Raw genomic sequence first — 22,671 nt, 5'->3', positions numbered from 1 at the left:
TTTGAAAATTGGACTTTGCCTTTTCTGGACTCGAATCCATTCAAATCTTTCTTTCCGGGCCCCCTGCATCCTGACCTGCCTTCCATCTCTCCAGCCCATCAGCAATATCACTGCCTAACTCTTGCACCTCTCAGGCTGCTCCGACAAACCTCGACCACTCTTGGAGCCTCTGTGCTGGCTCTACAGCTCCTTTCCAGATCCCTGGTTTTCTCATAAAACTTGGTGCATCCTGCGCATCCCCCGTCTCACCCTCTGAGGCCCAGCGTTTTGTTAATTCTGCCCCCTTTGCACCTTTTCCAATGCTTTCTCCTCACACATGCACACCGACGCCTTCTCCCATCCTCTCCCGACTGATGCACAGATCCGAGGAGGATTTTCTCGACAACGTGCACTCTTCCCCTTTCCTTCAAAGGACACTGTGAGCTCCCCGCCCCCTCCCCACACACACAACTTCCTCAGCAATGACCCGCAACTCACATGCCAACTCAACACAAGTTAAAGGGAAGCAAATAAGGAACTATCGCACGGGGCACTTCACCCACACAACCAAGGCAATCTGGTAAACATCCCTCTTGTCTGATGCCGTGTCATTGTCAAACCTGACTCTGGGCCTTTCTGCTCACATTGCTGTTAAAAGGACCAGGGTGGGCCTAGCAGATTGTAAACCTCCTAGGGCAGATTCCTAGAGCTGGATTCTCTGGTTTTCAGAGGTAAAACTATCAACTGTCACTCCATCGACTGTAAACATCCCCCTGTGTGGTCAGGTGCACAGTGAGTCAAGCAGAATTAGCACCTGATTGTGATGACTCAGGCAGCAACATGGGATCCTTTGGGCGGATTTTGGGAATCCACAAAAGACTCTGCAAGGATGGGGTTAGGATTCTGGGCTGGGGTTAAAACGATTGGGCCAGAGGGACTCGAGGAATTCTGCTGTATAAGGTGATGGACGTGCAATGCGGCGCTTTGTGAGTCATGAGATGGGAACGGAATAAGTACCTGGAATGAGTCAGGAAGAGGTGCTATTTCAGGTGCTACATACAAGAATTAGCTGGCCCCAACCCAAGGATTTGGCAGACGTGTGTATGGGAAATATGGGATCAAGAGCTTCTCAGAGTGGTGATACACGTTATAATAGAGGTGATTTCTTTCTGGTCTCTTGTTTTGATCTGTTCAAGGCATCTCCGGCCTGGGAGAGAAATCCAGGATCCAGCCCTGCAGCAGGAAAATCAGCACTGTGGCTTCGTTTCGCAATCCATCTGACAGGCTTTGAGAACGCAGCGTGCTGGGGCCTATTAAAGCACCAGGACCCTGATTCTGATCCCATCCACGCTACAACAAAACTTCCCTGATCGCATTGACAGCGAGAGGCTGAGACACCACGCAGGCCTTTGCGAAAAGGAGTCAAAAGGGATTTCAAGTGGAGCATGAGCCTGGAGCTGAATTTCACCGAGTAGGAATAAAAACGTGTAAGTGGTCCATTGGCAAAGCAATGCTTATCAGAGTCCCCTCCAAGCGGACATATTCTATGGGATATTGTTCTCCGTCTTCTCCATGGAAAATGAGGTCTCACGGAGAAACTTGGTCTATTTACAGGTCTTCTTTAGGTTTATAGAATAGGCTCCCCTCTGAGCATCTCTGCTTAAAAACACGATGAAGCAAAGCAACAGCACCATAAAATAAAAATGGGGAGTCAGACAGCACACACACAAAGCAAATTCCCTATGTATCTCTAACCCCACCCCAACAATGTTCCCAGTTCAGCAAAGCACTCAAGCACATGCTAAATCTTGACTATACAAGTGCCATTGACTTAAAGTGCTTCAAGTTAAGCATATGCATATCACTATTCCATATGCATAAGTACCTTGCTAAATACAGGGCAATGTTTGCTTCTTCAGCAAGGCAGGGAGGTGGTACTTGGCTGAGAGGGCAGATCCTCCTTGAAGTAATCTCTCTATTAAGACGAGTGGCTCATGCCATAAACAGACTTGAGAGCTGCCTGTTATACACTGTTCCTTTGCAGTGAAAAAGAAAAACGACCCCGCTGGGGGAACAAAACAAACCAGAAGCAAATCCCTTCAGATATGCTCAATCAACGGCCCAGAAGTGCTCTGGGCATTGCAAAATCAGTAACATATTCCCATGATGCCCAAACATGCCAGAAGGAGCTGTCTTCTTGCCTTGTTTTGCCACTGCAATCCAGCCCAGCCCAAAGAGCCAAGCGTTGCTCACGGCCTTGGCATCACAATTCTCTTTCCACGTGCTGTCATTCAAAGATCCACGCCTTAGGCAAACACAGGAGCTCTGTTGCCTTTTACTCTCTAACATGCACGAGTAGGCCAGAACTGTGTCATTATCCCTAATGGCGTTGTTCTCGCTAGAACGTCGGGTGGGTCTTTGCTCATACTGGCTAGCCGGGGAGAAGCCAACAGATGTTGCCAAACAATCTAATCTCTCACTGGGATTTCGTGCTTCATTACCACAGCAACCTGGCCGTCAAGAGGCTTGTCTTGACTGGAGTTTCCTAGCTTGGCTCACGGGGCTGCTACGAAGCCTGTGAAAAAATAGCAAGCCAAGTCTTCAGCCCTTATTTCCATTAGTCCTGGGGCAGCTCTGAGCAGTTTCTGTTGGCGGCATACACGGTGTCATTCGGGATGTAAAACTTTGTGCTGGTGCGAGGCCTGAGGGAGAATGTTGCCCGCACGGAAAGCAGGCAGGCGTTGGAGAGGAAGGATGTGCCAGCGGGCAGGGTGCTCACTGGGGACCCTGGAGGGTTTTGGACTGGAGCTGGAGCCCATATCTGAAGACAATTATCAGGTCTCCTCTCCGTCTTCTTTTCCCAAGACTAAACATGCAGGCTATGTCTACACTGGCATGATTTTCCAGAAATGCTTTTAACGGAAAAGTTTTCCGTTAAAAGCATTTTTGGAAAAGCACATCTAGATTGGCAGGCTGCTTTTCTGCAAAAGCACTGTTTGCGGAAAAGCATCTCCGTGGCCATTCTAGACGCGGTTTTCTGCAAAAAAGCCCCGATCGCCATTTTCACGATCGGGGCTTTTTTGCAGAAAACACTACTGTGCTGTCTACACTGGCCCTCCTGCGCAAAAGTCTTTCGGAAAAAGACTTGTGCCCGAACAGGAGCAGCATAGTATTTCCGGAAAAGCACTGACGATCTTACATGAGATCGTCAGTGCTTTTCCGGAAATTCAAGCGGCCAGTGTAGACAGCTGGCAAGTTCTTCCACAAAAGCAGCTGATTTTGCGGAAAAACTTGCCAGTCTAGACACAACCCCACAGTGCAAGTCCTGCACACCTGAGTCAACTGAGCTGGGCTCTGAGACTCAGTCCTGTGGGGGATTTATTGCAGTGTAGACGCACTGGAGTTCTACGAACCCTGGGCTTACAGTGCTGTGTAGACACACACTCACCTTCTTTGTGCCTCAGTTCTCCATCTGTGAAAAGGGGATAATACACTGCCCTGCTTCACAGAGGTGTGGGAAGGCTAAACCTCATAAAGGTTACGAGGGGTTCAGACAAAACAGTAATGGGGCCTGTATACACTCCTTACATGGACATGAATGGGAGAACCAATGGCTGCTCAGAGATGCTGAATAATGACAGCTGGCTCCAGTCCCTAAGGCTATGTTTACACTGCATTGTAGTTCAAAATAAGATACGCAATTTGAGCTATGCAAATTGTGGATCTTATTTCAATTTTATTTCAAAATAGCTTCTTTTGTAATTTGGTGCTGTCTGCACAGCACCAAATTTTGAAATAACCCTCTATTCCAAAATGTCCCTTACTCCTCATGGCATGAGGTTTAACAAACCTCAGCCTAACCTCCACCTAGACCAAAGCAGATGGGATAGATAGAGATGGCACTAGCTATGCAATGCAAGCAAATTATCTTGTATTTGGCCTTTTGAAAACGCAGAATTACAATTGCAATGTAATAGTCCTGTTTTGGCCCCGAAAACCCATCACTGCTTCCCTCCCCCTGACACACACACACACACACGGGCAGTGATTCTCATATTTGGCACGGGTGACCCCTTTGACACAGCAAGCCTCTGACTGTACCCGCCCCCCCTTCTAAATTAAAAACACTTTTTTATATTAAACACTATTACAGGTTGAACTTGGCAAATGAGTCAAACCACTGCAGTAAGGAAGAGTCTGAAATCTTTTTCTAGCATCTCTCTCTCCACCCCCTTCGCAGGTTGGCTGCTCACATTTGTCCAAACTACTATGACAGGTGGAACCTGTCTAGTCTGGCACCCTCGGGACCTCGGGACAGGTTCTGAACGAGAGAATTTGCCAGACCACAGGAGGTCAGTATTGTCTGGCAATTTTACCAACACTTCCACAGCTTACTGGGCTGGTAGAAGATATTTAGGGGCAAATTAGAGCTATAGAACAGCACAGAACACGAGAGCCAGGACTGGTGGCTGTCAACAAACTTTATTGGTCTGCAGGGAAATTTGGCCACACCCATGATAAGTGGACATCTGGCTCACTAAAATCATGCCAGACCACAGATGTTTTTGAACCAGAGAGTTCTGGACTAGAGAGGTTCGACCAGTATTTGCATTATGGTAGCCCGGAGGCACTCTGGCCCCCACTGTGCTAGGCATTGTACACACACGCAGCAAGGGCCAGACCTTGCCTCCAAGTAACAAATGTAAATGCACAAAACAGACAAAGGATTGGAGAAATGAAATACTATTGGCCTCATCTATCATACTGCCAGGGGACCTGAGGCATGAAGAGTCGAAGGGCCTTGCTCCAGATCTGACAGGATGCCTGCTTAGGAACTAGCAAGCCAGTTTCCTGGCTCCCACTCCAGTGCCATAACCCAGCTGTCCACCGGGAAATAGGGTTGCCAGGTGGTTTAACAAAAAATACCGACCCCCCCAAAATGGGAAAAAAATCTTTTGAGGAAAAAAAGGGGGGAGATCAGAGTTGTTAAGCAAAAAAAAAAAAAAGGGGAGGGGGGCGGGAGGCACTGAGCCTGACCCTGGGATTTGCAATTTCTTGGTGAGCAGACTTGTTGAAGACAATGGTAGCTACTGATGCCAACGGGCCAAGATTTCACCCTTAATCTTTTAGCTTTTACTCCTAACTCAAAATTAGTCAGTGAATGGTCCATGATCATATTCTTCACCCCACGTATTGCGCAAACGGCTTGCAGTAGCTAGTGCCTCTGGGATTTTCCTACATAATTAGCAACATGTAGGGTGTGTGTAAGTGGGCACATAGTGTGATTTCTGCACCAGCTAGATGACTCCCATACCCCCACAGGGCTTTCCGAATGACTGTGTGAACACTCGACAGTGAACGGTTCTGCCAACACCCTGTTCTGCTGAGGTTTCATAATACTTTCTCTTTCTGCTAACATCTCTGCAAACAGAAAGGTGCCCCAATCAGCATTGTTAAAGCTGCAATTTTATCATGCGCTCTATAATATTTAGTGTTTTTTTACAGCTCCAGCTCCTGTAGTCAGGTCATTGGGGAAAATACCAGCTTTCAAGGAAGTTTCACGGTGACAGAGGAAAACTTGCAAATGTGACCCAGCTGACAAAAGAAAAGAAAAGAAAAGAAAAGAAAAGAAAAGAAAAGAAAAGAAAAGAAAAGAAAAGAAAAGAAAAGAAAAGAAAAGAAAAGAACTCCTCAGCCACATCACAAACAAACAGAACACAAATAAAAGGAACCCATTTTATAAATTAAACAAATCTCATGATTTTTAAGTCAATCTCATGATTTGGCCAGGGCACGACTCATGGTTTGGGAAGGCTTGGGGTGGGCAGTGCTGTGTACGATCAGTTACTGAAAGGGATGAGCCACAGTTTGCAAAAATAGGTTTCTAAACTCATATGCAGGCCTCCAAATAAGTGGTCTCGTTTTTTGAAGGGCTGAGCCTAAGCATTCCCATTGATTTCAACGCTGCTGCTTGCTTTGCCTCATCCAGAATTCAGTGTACCTTCTGCTTCCCCTGTTATTCCAGCAAAGTCTGGCTTTTTGGACTGTCAGGGCAAGCAGCAAGGGCTGTCTGTTTGCTCAGGCTTTTCCTGAGTGGCCAGCGCGAGTTTCTCACGAAGACTGGGGACTCCTTCTTCCAAGCTGATTTTTGTCTGTTATTGTTGCTGTGTTCCAGGGGAGGGATTCATTGCAAATTCAGTTTGCGTCCGGCACATGCTTTTTACAAAGCATAATGATGATTCAATAAAGTCTTCTCAGGAAAGCAGAGAATGGTCCACAGCCTAGGGAGACGAAAAGAGACAGAGCCACATCCATAGCTGCTGTAGGTTGCTGTCTCCCCGTCGATTTAGTGGAGCGCTGCTGAGTTTCCCCAGCTGGGGACCTGCATTTGGAATACAGTTCACAATTTGCAAACCTAGCAGGTGGCTGGCAGGATGAGAATAGGCGCAAGGAAATCCTTAAGCGGTAGCTGTGATATGCAGCTGTCTCATGGGAAGCAGTGGGCAGATTAGCTTTCCAAAACGCATCCAAGCCCTGCGTGCAACCTGGGTGTGTATCTAAACCCTGCAAGCCGGCCCCTAACCACACCCTGGTGTGAGCTCATTTCCACCCCGCCTGCGTGCACACACTGGTCTGTTCTGAATCCGGATATAACTAATTTCCTGGAAATGACCAGCAAACGGCCTCCCATTCAGATTACAACCCATTCAGTATGAACCTGTCTGAAGAGGACATGGAGCAGTGGCAGTGGTCACATGGACAGTGCTGGAGGCATGACGAAGTTGGGATTGTATGCGCTCTGTTCGCTTTGTTATGCTGCATGTGATTTCTGCTGTCCTGTGGTAATCCTGTGCCTGTGCCTCAGTTTCCCTGGACACCACACCACTATATAGGTGGGGCTGAGAATTCCGGGTGTGACTCACTGAGGGTATGTCTAAACTACATGGCTCCGTCAACGGAGCCATGTAGATTTGTTTGTTCGGCAAAGGGAAATGAAGCCGCGATTTAAATAATCGCAGCTTCATTTAAATTTAAATGGCTGCCCCGCTCTGCCGATCAGCTGTTTGTCGGCAGATCAGGGCAGTCTGGACGCTCCCCTGCCGACATGAAATCCCTTTATCGACCTCCCCGGTAAACCTCATCCTACGAGGCATAATGGGGAGGTCGATAAAGGGCTTTCAGGTCGGCGCGGGAGTGTCCAGACTAGTGCGCTGAGCCGACAAACAGCTGATCAGCTGTTTGTTGGCTCAGTGCGGCAGCCATTTAAATTTAAATGAAGCCGCGATTATTTAAATCACGGCTTCATTTCCCTTTGTTGCTACATGGCTCCATTGATGGAGCCATGTAGTTTAGACACACCCTGAGGGAGGCTGCTCAGACCAGCATGCTCACAATGGCCCAGGCTCACTATAACCTGGGTGTGACCAAGTGACACTTTTTGCCCAGGAAGCTGGACAAAGACTGGGGGTGGAGCTGGCTACAGAGATGGGCTGCTAGGGTACGTGAGTGAGTCTTGGTTGGCTTAGGATACGGGGGGAGGGGGGGGATGCCTAGGGCCTGGCTCTGGGCCCCCCGCTCCCAAGATGGAAGCTTTGACAGCTTCTGGCTCCTGTGCTAACAAGTCTGTTCGACACTGTATCTCTGTGACCTAATAAACCTTCTGTTCTACCTGCCGGCCGAGAGACACATCTGGCTATGGATAGAGGTCGGGGTGGCCCATGGATGTAGTCAATCTCGGCAGCTGCCTAGGGTGCCGCGTTATGATGACGTCACGCCATTGAGGGCTATGGAGGCGGGGGCACCGATCGCGCATTCCGCCTAGGGCGCCAGTTGCCGGCAGCTCTCCTGATGGTAGTTCAGGGCACGGTGACTCCCCACAGCTTGAGAAATGTGGACACTAGTGTATCAGCGGCTGCTGTCATGGTTCAGACCCTTCTGCAGAGCCTGTGGGGACACCCTGACATCAGGCTTGCTACAAAACCAGGGCTCGCGGTGATACCAGCTCTGCCATAAGGAAATGAAACGCAGCTGCTGAGGAAGGGTGAAGAACACCTGGAAGAGGCGTCTGAGTCGCGCTTGGTTCCATTAGCCATGATCTATCAGGTGGCATGGTAGGATCAGAAACAAGGAGCTGCTACCACAACCGTTAGCTCTAGTTCGGTTTCGGTGGGTTTCCCAGGACAGGCACACTCTTTGAGTGGAAGAGTAACAACTTTGGAAGTGTGGGTGCTGTGGAATGCTTCTTTGCAGCCGGTCATCAGGTTGTCGGTGACGGCCGGAAGCTGGATACATAATCAGTCCACTTTAAACATCTTGTCAGACACGGATCCAAGTGGCACTTGGTTTGCAAGGAGGCCACACCACGGCCACTTGGAATTTGCTGGGATGCTCATGAATGCAAGCAGAAAATTGCATACACAAAAGATTCTCTGTGCCCAGACAGTCATGTGTCTCTCTGGAAATGTAACCTCGAGATATCGCCCGGATCAGACTGGAAGCTGCCATGACTTGGAATCACAGCAAAGAGGAGGCATTTATTAACAAAAACAGCTATTCAACCCTAGACAAACAAATCCATTTCCACATAGACCAAGCAGGAACTGGCGCTTTCTTGTTTGCCAGGCTGTGCTGGATCTTCATATAGCACATAGAGACATCTAATGACTGAATCATGTGCTGCAAGCAAGGAGGGAATATAGTTTGGAAAGTACTGGTCTTATGCAATGCAGTCGGTTTGCTCCACTTACTAGACATTGCTGTTGCCGTAGACTCTGTCAAGTGCGGCCTGTAGGGAGCTCAGGGTAGAACACAAGAGAGTCTGCTCTAGCTTCAAGGCCTTCTCCAACTCTGATTCCTGTTGGCTGGAGGCTGGTCCCCCTGTTCACACTGGGTGTCATCTTTGAGTAATCCAGTGGAAGTCAAAGGGTTCCTCCCCAGATGAAGGTGCTCCCTGTAGGAACAGGCCGAGGAATTTGGTCCTGTCGTTCATTGCTGTTGGCAATGGTCTAGAACAGTTTCCGAAATGGTGCTCCGCGGAAGCCTGGGGTTCCGTGAAGTGGAGCTAAGGAACTGGGCCAGGCTGGGTCTGGGCACTGCTGAGGGAGTCCGCTCAGGGCGAATTGCTCAAAAACCAGGGCTCCTTATAGCCCCAGACTGGAGACCGCTCCCAAACAGGTCATAAACCAGTCATGCCGAGCGCTTCAGCTGCCGATCCAACCAGCAGGAAGCCTCACGAGCAAAACCCCTCAGACATCCCAGCTCTCCCTGTGCCACAATCAGCCCCGGGCCTAGCACAGGTGAGGGATTATAGAACCCAACCTCACCTACTCCGAACAGGTTCTTCCCGTCCCAAGAAGGTTCGTCTGGTACTAAGCAGCCACAGTTCCCAGTCAATTTACACTTTGGATCTTACCCACAAGATCACGCTGAGCCAATCCTCTAGAATCTAAAATCTAAAGGTTTATTGATAAGAAAAAGAAAAGGACGAGAGTAAGATTGTTAAGGAAAATACATTACATGCATCGACTCACCAAGTTCTCAATGCAGGCTCTTAGCAGTTTATAACATCTCTGCTATCTTAAAAGTGCCTGTTGTACATCCTATGTCAGGATGGGCCAACGATTTTTTCCAGCTCACTAGTCCTCGCAAGGCTGCATCTGGGATCAAGAGCAAAACTGAAGGTCAGATGGAGATTGCCACATGGCACTTATATACCTCTCCTGGCATCTTCCTGGCCAGAGCAGGTCGCATGGTCAAGTGACCGATCTGTTTCAGATGCTGGCAGCCATTATGCCCTGGCTGGTTTGCAGGTACCCAGACGCATTCCTCAGGTGTGTATTGGCACCTGGGGATTCATTGTCCCTGGAGCTTTGCTAATTAGCATAGACACTGAATGAACGTTCCTGGCACATTGCTCTGCTTGAGACAGAATTTTCCAGCATCAACACAGAGTACATATTTATAACTCCACACACAGATATTACACAAGTCCATGAAGAGCATATATAGAATCCGTAGAACAGACGCTTTCAGCGACACCTCACTTGGCCCCCTTGGTACAGACTTTGGGGCAACACCCCCTCCCATGGGTGCAGCAGTGATCTGGCTTCTCCTTTTAAAATTCAGTAATGTGACATGGGGTTCCCCGGAAAAGTTCTACTCCCCAGCCCCCTGCAGAGCCCGCAGGCAGCTCCCATCGGAGCTGTGCTGGCGAGGGCGGGCTTCTGGCAACACGCGGCTTTGGCTGCTCCACCGCCCACTGCAGCTGCCCCCTGCACACCCCGCAGGACGGCCCCTGTCCCACGGGGCCTCCGGTGCTGCGCGGCCGCCTCCTCCTCCTATGCAGGCGGGCACTTTAACAGCGGCCGCTGCTGCTGGGACGGGGAGGGTGGCCGGAGCTGAGGAGACGCTCCCAGACTGCGGCGTTTTAAAACTGCCGCCTGCGAGGAACCCAGCTCAGGCTCTGCCCCCCCACCTGGGGCGCATTCGGGCTCTTCTGCCCCCCCCTCCCACCTGGGGCGCATTCGGGCTCTTCTGCCCCCCCCTCCCACCTGGGGCGCATTCGGGCTCTGCTCCTCCCCCCACTTGGGGCATGTTCAGGCTCTGTTGCCCCCCCACCTGGGGTGTGCTCAGGCTCTACTCCCCCCCTGAGGCATTCTTGGGTTCTGCTGCCACCTCCCACCTGGGGTGCACTCGGGCTCTTCTGTCCCCCCCCCACCTGGGGCATGCTTGGGCTCTGCTGTCCCCTCCCCCCCCATTCGCTGCTGCTCTATGTCCCCTACGCCTCTCCCCAGCCTCCTGGGGAAGTGGCAGCGTTTGACCTGGCGGGGAAGGTCGGGGTTTCCAAACCACCCCCCCACACACACTGCCAGCAGGAAGCCTGGCCTGGTGCTGCAGCTGCGCTGGGTTCCCAGCTGCATGGGTGGGGGACGGGGGGAGACTGAGTTCCCTCTCTCTCCCCGGAGAAACAAGAGTGTGCTGCCTGGAGGCTTTTCCTGCTGCAGCAGGGTGCCAAGCCAGGTAAGTGTCCCCTCTCATGCCCAGGCCCCGCAACCAAACCCCCCTCACTCCCCTCCTCCTGCCAAGACCCCACATTCCCAGCTTGCTCTGACACCCTGCCCCACGTCCCCTCCTGCACCCTCCCTCCTGGCCAGATACCCTGCCCCAAGTCCCCTCCTCTACACTCTCTCTCTTGGCCAGACACCCTGCCCCAAGCTTTCTCCTGTATTTTTCCTCCTGGCCAGGACATTGCAGATCAACTTTGTGATTTATACACAAACTTCATGAAGTATTTTCCAACCATAAATGACAACAATAACTGGATTTGAAATCCATTAAGTGTAACAGGAGAACCAGTCAGTTTGGGCTGCCCCCCTGCCGGCTTCCCCCGAGGCTTTGCAAAGCCGCGGAGGGGCTCGAGCGGGGGGGCATCCCAAGCGCGCCTGGGCTGCCCCCCCGCCGGCTTCCCCCAAGGCTTTGCAAAGCTGCTGCGGCTTTGCTCCCGGTGCCTCTGGTCTGCTGGGGACCGTCTCCAGCAGACCAGGGACACCGGGAGCAAAGGAGGCGGAGGGGCGCTGGGGTATAAGATGAAACCCTATCTTTTAATTAAAAAATTAGGGGGTCATCTTATACGCCCAGTCGCCCTATACGCCGGAAAATACGGTATATTGTGTGTTGATCCATTATGCATTTCCTTCTGAATACCCAGGCGCCAAGGGTATGTCTACACTAGCTCGTTAGTTCAAGCTTCATTTGCTTCTTCCCAGGCGCGCCATTTTTAAATCCCCCTTAGTCCGAACTCCGTGCCCGCAGCTACACGCGGCACCGAGTAGGAAGTTCGAATTAGGATCTCTAATTTGAACTACCGTTACTCCTCATGGAACGAGGTGTACCGGTAGTTCGAGTTAGAAATCCTCATTCGAACTACCTAATCCGTGCTGCGTGTAGCTGCGGGCACGGAGTTCGGACTAAGGGGGATTTAAAAATGGCGACGCCCGGGAAGATGCAAATGAAGCCCGGGATATTGAAATCCCGGGCTTCCGTTTGCAACTTCGGTTGCCCTCATTTGCCTACCTAGCTCAAACTAACGAGCTAGTGTAGACATACCCCAATTGATCGCTGTGGTACAGGTATAAGTAAAAGTGCTAGTTCAAGCACTGGAAAATGTGGGTTTGTGGCTCAAACATTGCCCAGTAATCTGTGTTAGATTAACCATCAGCACCTCTGCTGGGTGCTTAAATGACTAATGCACCAAGCAAGGCAATAGAGGTTTTCAGGAACAGTCCTTTAAAAACTCAGGGCCTAATTCTGCATTCATTGCTCAGGCAAAACTCTGCAAATGCTTACACACAAGAACCGTCCTATTGAGTCCAAGTAGACTTGATTGGCCAATAAGGGCGTATAGGATTGGGCCCTAAACAAGCAACCCTTTTTGCAATTCAGACTTCTTCAGGACAATGAAAATAACATATACATGCAATTGTACATGCAGAAATAAACCTGCAATATGTCTGATTTGCACACACACTTTCCATGGTCGCAGGTCCATATTGGATAATCATGTGAGTGAATGGCTATATAAACATAAGGGCCAGATCTTCAGCTGGCATGAATCTGCCTGATATCTCTCACTAAGGGCACGTCTACACTAGCTCGTTAGTTTGAGCTAGGTAGGGTAATGAGGGCAAGCAGAGTTGCAAATGAAGCCCGGGATTTAAATATCCCGGGCTTCATTTGCATGTTCCTGGGCACCGCCATTTTTAAATCCCCCGTAGTCCGAACTCCGTGCCCACGGCTACATGTGGCACGGAGTAGGTAGTTCGAATTAAAGATCCTAATTCGAACTACTGTTACTCCTTTGTTGGGCTGATTCCACCACCAAGGAATTTGCTTGGGGGTGTGTGAATAGATATTCTATGTCTTTCGGCGGAACAAAGTATTTTCTGTCTGCGCTCTTGCTGGTAGGTTGAGTAGATGCAGGTGTTTTCCATAATTCAGCTGATGTTTCTATGATTGCCTCATCTATAGACAGGGCAATCTTCCTCTGCAAAGTAGGATGTCGGTTTTTTAAAAGGTGGTATTGTTTTTTCTGAACCTCTTGAAAGGAGATTTGTTGGCTTGTTGCAGCCCTTTTGAAAAGTTCTTGGAACTGCCTAATGTCGTCTGTTGGGCATATGTCAGATGTTGTGATCACATCATCTGGCACTAAGTTAGAATTCTCTGTTGGGAATGCATCGAGTGTGTGAGAGTCTGTGTCCAATACTTGTGCATCCTCTTCCTCAGAGTCCTCTCTAGGAGGGTGGGATCAGGTGGGAGGCAGGCTGCTCCTTGCTGGTGTGGAGTGAATTGAAGAGCGACGTCTGTGAGGTCACCCGTATTCCCAAAGAGCCCGCTGCGGTGGGTAAGGCATGGGAGGGTATGCTCAGGGCGGGTACCAGGGGCTTTGATGAGGTCCAAATCTATAATGTTGAGACTGTGACCCCGTTGGCAACGCAGCTGTGAGGAAATTGTGGTCATCTGGTCAACCTCAGGTAAGAGACCATGGTGAGACTGTTCTGGGGACTGTAGTATTTCAGGAGAGCCCTGAGCAGAAGGCATGTCAGGTGGTAAAACTCTAGCAGAAGGGCAGGGGATGTTATGCTCAGTGGGATTGTCCTGCACTGACTGTGTCCCCTCAGTTGCTTCCCGCCTTAAGTGCAGGTCAGTGTACGCCATTGTCATGGGCATGGGGGACCTTGGCACTGTCAGGGTTGGTGCCATTTTGGCTGCGTGGGCCGGATTTCCTTGTGGCACCACGACTTGTTTCGGCACAGGCTTCTCCTGCGGTGCCGCTTGCATGGAGCACTCTCGGGCTTGTCTAGGCACCGAGGAAGTGAGTGCCGGTCCCAGTGTTAGCGTTGAGGCTCTGCCGGCCGTTTCGGCTGTGGAGGTGCCCGGCGAGCTCTGTCTCTCTCCCCTGCTCATTCTTGGGGAGGATAAAGGTGGCAGAGGGCAGGATGGAGACGCTCTCTTCTTAGAGGTTTTCCCACAGCACTGGGAAGCTGATCTTTTTTGTGGCAGGTCTTCCCGCCGACGTGAGGCGTCTGCCTCGGCAGGCTGTATAGCCTTGTCAAACAGTATCATCCTGAGGCGGACCTCTCTGTCCTTCCTAGCTCTTGCTATCAGAGAAAAGCAGTGTTTAGATTTCTGCCTAGTGTGGGTTTCCCCCAAGCACCCTGGCTGCGTCTAGACTGGCATGATTTTGCGCAAATACTTTTAACGGAAAAGTTTTTCCGTTAAAAGTATTTGCGCAAGAGAGCGTCTACACTGGCACGGATGCTTTCACGCAAAAGCACATCTTTTGCGCAAAAGCATCCATGCCAGTGTAGAAAGAAACCTCTTGTGCAAGAAAGCTCCGATGGCCATTTTAGCCATCAGGCTTTCTTGCGCAAGAAATTAACTTGCTGTCTACACTGGCCTTCTTGCGCAAGGATACTTGCACACGAGAGCTTATCCCTGAGCGGGGGCATCAAGAGTATTTGCACAAGAAGCACTGATTTTGTATAATACAAGGTCAGTGTTCTTGCACAAATACTCGTGGCCAATGTAGACAGGTGGCAAGATTTTGCACAAAATCTTGCCAGTCTAGACATAGCCCCTATGTATAACGAATGGCCATCTGACACTAGCATAGGCTCTTGGCACTCGGCATATTTTTTGAAGCCTGAAGCTGTTGACAGGTTGACTCATCTGTAAATGATCTTATCTTCCTTTTGTTAATGTATCTTCTTTATTTGCTTTAAGCACCTGGGAGAGCGGATAGGAATGCGGCTTGTCCCGTTTCTAAGCAGCAGAGCCACGTTCAAGCCCCTCTGAGGGGAAATTTTTAATTTTTTTTTTAAATAATTAAAGGAGGGAAACTAAACTACTAAACTAACTACTGTTGAACTATTAAAGGTAACTGTCTAACTATAACTATAAAGCACTAGAACAAAATACAGGACTATGTAGCACTTTAAAGACTAACAAGATGGTTTATTAGATGATGAGCTTTCGTGGGCCAGACCCACTTCCTCAGATCAAATAATGGAAGAAAGTAGTCACAACCATATATACCAAAGGATACAATTTAAAAAAAATGAACACACATGAAAAGGACAAATCACATTACAGAACAGAAGAGGGATGGGGGGGGGGAAGGAAGGTGAATGCCAGTGAGTTAATGATATTAGAAGTGGGGAAGGGGAAATATAAATATAAATATAAAGCACTGTGTGCGGTAACAGGCTGAGGAGAGCTCCTGACCTGCCGTCTGCTGACGAGGTTGGTTAGAGAGGAACTGAAAGGGAGGGTCTGAGCTGCGTAAGCTACACACTCAGGCGGGAGTGGTGTGAGACGCTCCCTGTGCACACGCGTCTCACCAGGGGGACAATACTGCTTTGCAAGGCTCTGATCTGCAGCTCCAGGTGACCCATCACCTATAGTGGAGCACCCACAGGGATGTCACTTGAAGAACAGTCTTCTTGCCACCAGGATATGGCCTATTGTAATCTTGAGTGGGCTAGACTTCACTGCCCTTCTCCAGTACCGAAAAATCCCCACTCCCACAGCAGTACTGGAGACCCAGAGTTCAGTCTGGAAGGAATTTCAGCAAGGACTGCCCAGTGTCAGCCTCCCGACATTGAAGTTCCAAAAAAACCCTAAAGAAATGAAGTTTTTTGAAGAAACAAATAATCTAATTCTTACAACAGAACACAGCTATTCTATAACCCAGAGATAATGTCCATAGTTACACTAAACATAAGTAAAGAGAAACCCAAAGGTAAAATTTGAACAGTTCAGTCCACACAAACAATGTAAGAAAAGACGGTCCCAAAAGCTGAGATTTAGTTCACCAAAGTCTCAGTTTGTGCCTCTGATCATTGAATCTGCACCATATACTGAGTCTGAACCATGTTTCCACTTGTTTGTAGGGAGTCCTCAGTTGAAGTCCAGGCTGCTGTGGATCACTGCTAGGCAGCCAGCTCCCTGAATAAACTAGTCAGTTAACTCACAAGTGAACAGGCTTAAAGAAACCCTGTTACATGAAAATACAAAAACCGAGAATAACAAAGTACAGGCAGTCCCCGGGTTACATGGATCCGACTTACATCATCGGATCCCTACTTACAAACGGGGTGAGGCAACCCCACACTAGCTGCTTCCCCCAGCAGACGAGGGAGACGCAAAGCTAGCGCCCCCGCCAGCAGACCAGGGAGACGCGGAGGGGCTTTTCTCAGCAGACACCTCAGCTTGAGAATAAAGGACTGAGGGAAGTGAGGGGTGGGAGAATAAAACTGAGCTCTGGAGAAATGTTTGGCTAGAGTTTCCCCTACAATATGTACCAGTTCCGACTTACATACAAATTCAACTTAAGAACAAACCTACAGTCCCTCTCTTGTACGTAACCCGGGGACTGCCTGTACAAAGGACGCTTTCCCCATTACTACATATAAGCTACGTCTACACTGCAGGGTTTTTGCACAAGACGTCTTTTGCGGAAGAGTTCTTGCGCAAAAACTTCTTGCGCAAAAGCTCTTCCTCACCTCAAAGGGCATCGCTTTTGCAATGCCCTTTTGCGCAAGAAAGTGTCCACTCTGCATGGACGTTCTTGAGCAGAAGAAAACTCTGATTGTCATTCAGACCGTGATCACTGGTGGAGGGTTAGCAACATCGCTACCTGCTGCAAAGTGCTGCAGAGTGAGCAACAGCAGTATGCTCTCTGCTCCTGGCTCATCTTCTCCCAGCTCACACAGGCCTTAGAGCAGCATCTGCCCTGCCTGCTTGCTCATGAAGTCTGACCCCAAACTACTAAACCCAACTCCAGAAACTTCTTTGTGGAGTGGTAAATCTGCCCAGCAACAGTAACACTCAACTCACACTTAACTCCCCCACGGGGGTCTCTTAAAGAGATAGCTCCTTATTAGGTGAACGGGTTACACCATCACTCGCTCTTGGGAATTTCTCCTTATTAACCAGTCGTCCAGGTAGGGAAAAAGCTGGATTCTGCAGCACCTCATGAATGTGGCCACCACGGCCATGCATTCCATGAAAACCCGTGGTGCTGTGGAAAGCCCACAGGGAGGACTGTAAATTGGAAATGGTCCTGGCCCAGCACAAATCTGAGGAATTTCCTGTGTGCTGGGATCACCGAATGTGAAAATATGCATCCTTCAGATCGAGGGCAGCTTCCCAGTCTCCTGCCTGTAGGGAAGGGAACATAGAGGCCAGGGTGATCATCCTGAACTTCGTTTTCTTTACAAACGAGTTCAAGTTTCTGAGGTCTACAGTGGGCCTTAGGCCCCCTTTCTCCTTGGGAATAAGGAAGTATCGGGAGTGGAACCCCCTTCTTCTGAATTATTCTGGGACAGGCTCGACCGCTCCACGCTGAAGAAGTGTGGACACTTCTCGCCTCAGCAGAATCTCATGCGAGGGTCCCTGAAGAAGGACGGGGATGGGGGTGTGGAAGGAAGGGATAGCAAGGAAGGGGATAAAGTGTCCCTTCTCCACTAGATCTAACACCCATTGATCAGAGGTTATCCTGGCCTAGGCCCTGTAGAAAAGAGAGAGGTTGTACAGTTTGGCACCCGTTTGGTCAGAAAACAGACCTGTCTCCTCGAAGGGAAGGTCCCGAACAGCGGTCTGCACCTCAGGAAGGAGGCCAAACACCTGTAGCCATGCGTTCCGTCTCATTACTATCACCGTAACCATTGTATGGGCCGCTGAGTCTGCTGCATCTCGAGCCACCTGCAGCACCGTGCATGCCGCTGCCCTTCCCTGCTCTGCCATTGTGCCAAACTCCTGGCTTGGCTCTTGGGGGAGACGGTCCTTAAATTTATCCATCGACGCCTAGGTATTGTAGGCATATCTCCCCAGCATCACCTGCTGGTTGGTGGTGCACAACTGTAGGCCCCCTATGGTATAGGTTTTTCACCCAAGGAGGTCAAGTTTCTTAGGCTCCTCAGCCTTGGGTGTGGGTCCTGGGGGGCCCTGGTGCTCTTTCTGGCCTGCATCTTGCACCACTAGGCGGTGGGTGTATAAACAGGTGTTCATGTCCCGCCTGGGGCATGAAGTAGTGCCTTTCCATCCCTTTTTGGGATACCACAAGGTCTTATCATTTTGTTGAGTGGCAGGGCTACCCTACCCCGGGCTGATGGTGTTAAAATGTCCACCATGGGGTCCTTTTCCTCCTGGACCTCCTCATCTTGGACCCCTAGGTTAGCTGCTAACATCCGGAGCAAGTCTTGGTGGGCCCTGCATCTATGGATGGAAGCGGTGGAGCTGGGTCTGCCAAGGCCTCATCTGGGGAGGACCACAATGACTCCCTCACCAGTGTCTGTTCCTCCCCCAGATTCACCTGCAGCTCTTCCACCACTGGTGGTTCCACCTGCCCAGATACTGATGGGGGGAGGAGGGGGCTGTGGGTCCCAGACCTTGGTCTACAGTTGGGGGTCTCACCAGGTCCCTGGCTCCCTGTTGGCTCACCTCCGACAGGGGGGCCCTATGTAGGGGAATAGCCTATGGCTCACCTCCGACAGGGGGGCCCTATGTAGGGGAATAGCCTATGACTCACCTCCGAAAGGGGGGCCCTATGTAGGGGAATAGCCGAGGAGGCACTGCCCCGTGAGAAGACTGGTGATGTGCTGAAAAGAAGCACACAGGATCTTTTTCGGGGGGATAAGGCAACATGCCACATTTATTGAGCATACATAGATGAATCAATACTTTATCATATGCATATGATACATTACACTCATGCACTCACACACACACATACACAAGCACACTCCATCTTGCTGTTACTAATAGCTGCTCCCCCTAACTGCACTGGCCAGGGGAGTTAGATGGTGGAGGGGTGGAGCCGTGATTCTACCAATCCGGATCGATGCTCCGATGTTGGCAAGATGAAAACCCGGGGTCCCCCTGCAAGATGCCTCATATTTATCCCTCTCATGCAGCCAGTTAGTCATCACCTCGCCATTTTTAATGCTGCTTCAAAGCGGGTCTTTCTAAGGGCAGGCACTTGCTGCTTGACTCCCAAGGCCCTCTATATGTCCAAGCTTCATTGCAAGGAGATCACTTCACAAATCTTGTTGTTCTTGGATCTGGCTCCCAGCCCCTCTCCACCCTTGCAATTGCTACTGGAGGTACTCACCTTTCATGCCTTCCCCATTCACACCTCATTCGTTTCAACAGGGCAATCAATGAAAGGGGAGAGAGCTATTCTATTCCTGGAAAAAGATTTTTTTTTACCTTAACTATTCCTAAAAGCCTATAACATAAAGGGCTTCACACAAAGTTTCTATGGAAAAGACTAGATACAAGGCTTCTCTAAATACAAGGGATTCTATGAAAACGCTTAACACAAAGTTATAAAAGGACTTACAAAGTTTCTCTTAATACAAAGTTATATGAGAATGATACATGATTATATGGCAATGCAACAGAGATTTAGCCACAATGGGACCTGGTGGTATGCCCCCGGGGTCCCAAAGGGCCAGTGAGGGTGCGGTTGCCACTGGAGCTGCAATACCTGGTGGCTCGGAGAACTCCAGTGCCGAGACCTTTGGCGTGAACGAGACCGGTGCCGAGACCTGCGGCGTGAACAAGACCGGTGCCGAGACCTGCGGCTTGAACGAGACTGGTGCTGAGACCTGTGGCATGAACAAGACCGGTGCTGAGACCTTTGGCGTGAACGAGACCGGCACCGAGACCTGCGGCTTGAACGAGACCGGTGCTGAGAGCCGTGGCGTGAACAAGACCGGTGCCAAGACCTTTGGCGTGAACGAGACTGGCGCCGAGACCTGTGGCGTGAATGAGACCGGTGCCGAGACCTTGACTTGTAGGATGACTTGGCCGAGCAAACTGACTTGGCTTCCGAGTCTGACGAGTACTCGGAGGCCACCGAAGGGGGAGCTGATGTCGACTGCTCCCCCTGGTGATGTGACATGGCTGCTGATTTCTCCCTATGTACCGAGCCTCGTGCTGGGGGAGGCATACTCTGTGCCTGGATAGCCTCCCACTGGGCCTGGTCTGTTGTTGGCTGTATGGTCGACAGCTGGTAGGCCGGGAGGTATTCCTGCTGCACTGGAACCCTCTGCGATGCCAGGGGGAACTGTTGTGCCGGTACCTCTGCCATCGGCCATACGTGCCCTGTTGCTGAGGGTGCCACCAATGGCCTCGGTGCTGGTTCTTGCACTGGTGCCGAGTGCCCCTGCGGTATGGGGTCCTGGTCTGGGGTAGGCATCGGTGACAGTATCGGTAAGGTCCATGGTACCGAAGTCTGCGCCGGTACTGTTTCCAGTGCTGGAGGTACCGTTTTTGGTGAAAAGAGTGAGAGGTCTCGCATCTGCGGCATCAAGGACTCTGCTTCCAGGGAGGTCAGTTCAATAAGGTCCTGCACCACAGTGAATGTCTCCGGAGTCGAGAGGTGTTGAAAGTCTTCCAACGCTTCCGACAAGACCGGACTCTGGCTGCATGCCAGGCTACCTCTATGCCTCGGTGGTGCCGAGTCCTCCCCATGCACCTTCAAGGCCGAGTGTCCTTCCTTAGAGTGCACCTTATGGACACAGCTCTCCGACGACTGTCCTGTGGGTTCCTTCAACCTCCTCGGTGCCGGGGATTGCGATTGGAGCCGAGTAGTCTTCGATGAGGCTTCCTGGTGCTTGGACATCCCTGCAGATGACTCTCGTACCGAGGACGATCTGCTACATACCGACTGTTCCCTTAAGAACTGTTTCAGTCTAGCGTTCCTCTGTATTTTAGTTATTGGCATAAAATTAATACAAATGGAGCAGTCGTCAGATCTGTGGTCCTTGCCGAGGCACCTCAAACAGGAATCGTGCTGGTCCTTGCAGGGCATAAACTTCAAGCATGAATTGCACTTCTTGAAGCCATGCCGCCTTGACATCCCGTCCTCTAACAGGGAGAGGCCCGCTAGTCTTTAACCGAACTATTTACAATTCTAATTAACTATTTAACAGCAACAACTGGCTAAAGAGACAAGATAGGATAATACAAGTAGTCTAAGGGTAATGACTAACAGCCTTCACAGCGCTCCAGCTACCATCACGGGCGGTGAGAAGGAACTGAGGGGGTGGAGGGCCAACACGGGTATATATGCACTGGTATGTTGGCACCATTCCAGGGGGTTCCCTGGCTTGCCCGACAGCTACTGCTAGGGAGAAAAGTTCCGGAATCTGTGCACGCGGTGTGCGCATGCCTAATTGGAATGGACATGAGCAAACACTCAAAGAAACTTGAAGCAAAATGCAGGACAATGTATTTTGCTTCAGCTACCCCAGACTAACACGGCTACATCTCTACCACTATTCAAAGAAACTTGTGTTCTCCAGTATGATCACTTCTACTAAAGCACAATGCATCCGCTTCCTCACGACTCTGCTGGCTGGGAGTCCGCTAATGCCTGGGAACTACAAGACCGGGCATGCCTATCACCTCTTCCTTCAGAATTGTACTTGGAAAGTCAGCAGATAGCACGGCCGATGTGCAGCAGTCAGGGGCGCAATGGTGGCGTATGATTCAAACACCCCTCCCATATCGAATGCAGGAGAGCTGCCACCTTCCCCTGATCCCTCATTTAGGCTGCTGGCTCATGGCCTGTGTGTAGAGAGGGCCCTGTCCCCATAGAAGAGGGGTCTCGTGTCTGCAGTGTGAGGCTCCATCGCTTTCCCCCGCCCAGCGTGCTCTGTGGATTTTCAGTTCTGTGCAGTTGGAAGAGGAAGCAGGCCAATGACAAATGGGCATGAGGCTGTAGGAACCTTCATTGCTTTCCTCTCTGTACTGTAGGACATCCTTTAAAATAAGGTAGGGGAAGCCCAGGAAATGGCTCTTCACTCAATGACTAGTCCTGTGTGGCCATGTGGCTAAGAATGCTAGTTATGAGGCATGAATAACTACTGATCAGTATGTTACGGGCTTTATAGTCTGGGCTGTTGACTTCAGTGGGGCCTGATCTGACAACACTTCCTCACGCTCTGTCGTAGCCTACTGCTTGGCTCATCTCCCTGATTTCAGTAAGGCTGCTCCTGGAATAAGGGCCCACTCAGCCAGAGTAGGATCGGAGCTGGTCACCAACTCCTGGAGACAGTTCCATCGACCCTTCGACATCATGGCCATTTTGTCCAGTTGTGCATCAGTCACCTCGCTCCGATCCAAGCCGCGAGCTCCCACCAACACTGGGAAAGGGAACGCTGGAGCTCAAATCCGTATTCTGCTAGGGACACCTACACTGCACTAAGCCGAGCTGTAATTGGCCAGTCACCCCACTGAAATCAAGGAGGCTACTTGCAGCGGAAGGTGGCACTAGCAAAAGGTGATTTCTCCTTCTGTAACTCCTCTCTCGTCTATTACTTTTCTGCCAGACAGAATTTGGCTTACTCTAGCACAGAGGTGTCCAAACTTTTTTCAAAGAGGGCCAGATTTGATGAAGTGAACATGCGTGAGGGCCGACCATTTTGCCTGACATTCTTTGAACCGTTAAAATTAAACGCAAATGAACTATTTTATGCAAAGTTTATTGCAAACGGCATACTTTTCATTTCGTCACATGGATGACAAATCTAAACAGGTGTTAAATCACTCTGCCTTTCATATCTGAAGGCCAGATGAAAAAAAAAATCCAGGAAGCTGAAATATATGTCAGGAACATTGTAA

The 22,671-nt window shown here is 50.2% G+C and overlaps 1 long non-coding RNA gene across 1 annotated transcript in view; it reads right to left on the bottom strand.

The window, feature by feature from the left end:
* Positions 1–22,671, bottom strand: part of LOC112545069 (uncharacterized) — a 211,993-nt gene that overhangs the window by 141,762 nt on the left and 47,560 nt on the right. The window contains exon 2 of the long non-coding RNA XR_003088483.2: positions 9,510–9,635. This is a non-coding gene — a long non-coding RNA (uncharacterized LOC112545069). The remainder of the gene's footprint in view (positions 1–9,509; positions 9,636–22,671) is intronic.

The sequence above is a fragment of the Pelodiscus sinensis genome, chromosome 3, assembly GCF_049634645.1.
Source record: "Pelodiscus sinensis isolate JC-2024 chromosome 3, ASM4963464v1, whole genome shotgun sequence".
Lineage (NCBI taxonomy): Eukaryota > Metazoa > Chordata > Testudines > Trionychidae > Pelodiscus > Pelodiscus sinensis.
Note: the sequence above shows the minus strand (reverse complement) of the source record. Positions and strands in the feature narration are given on the sequence as shown.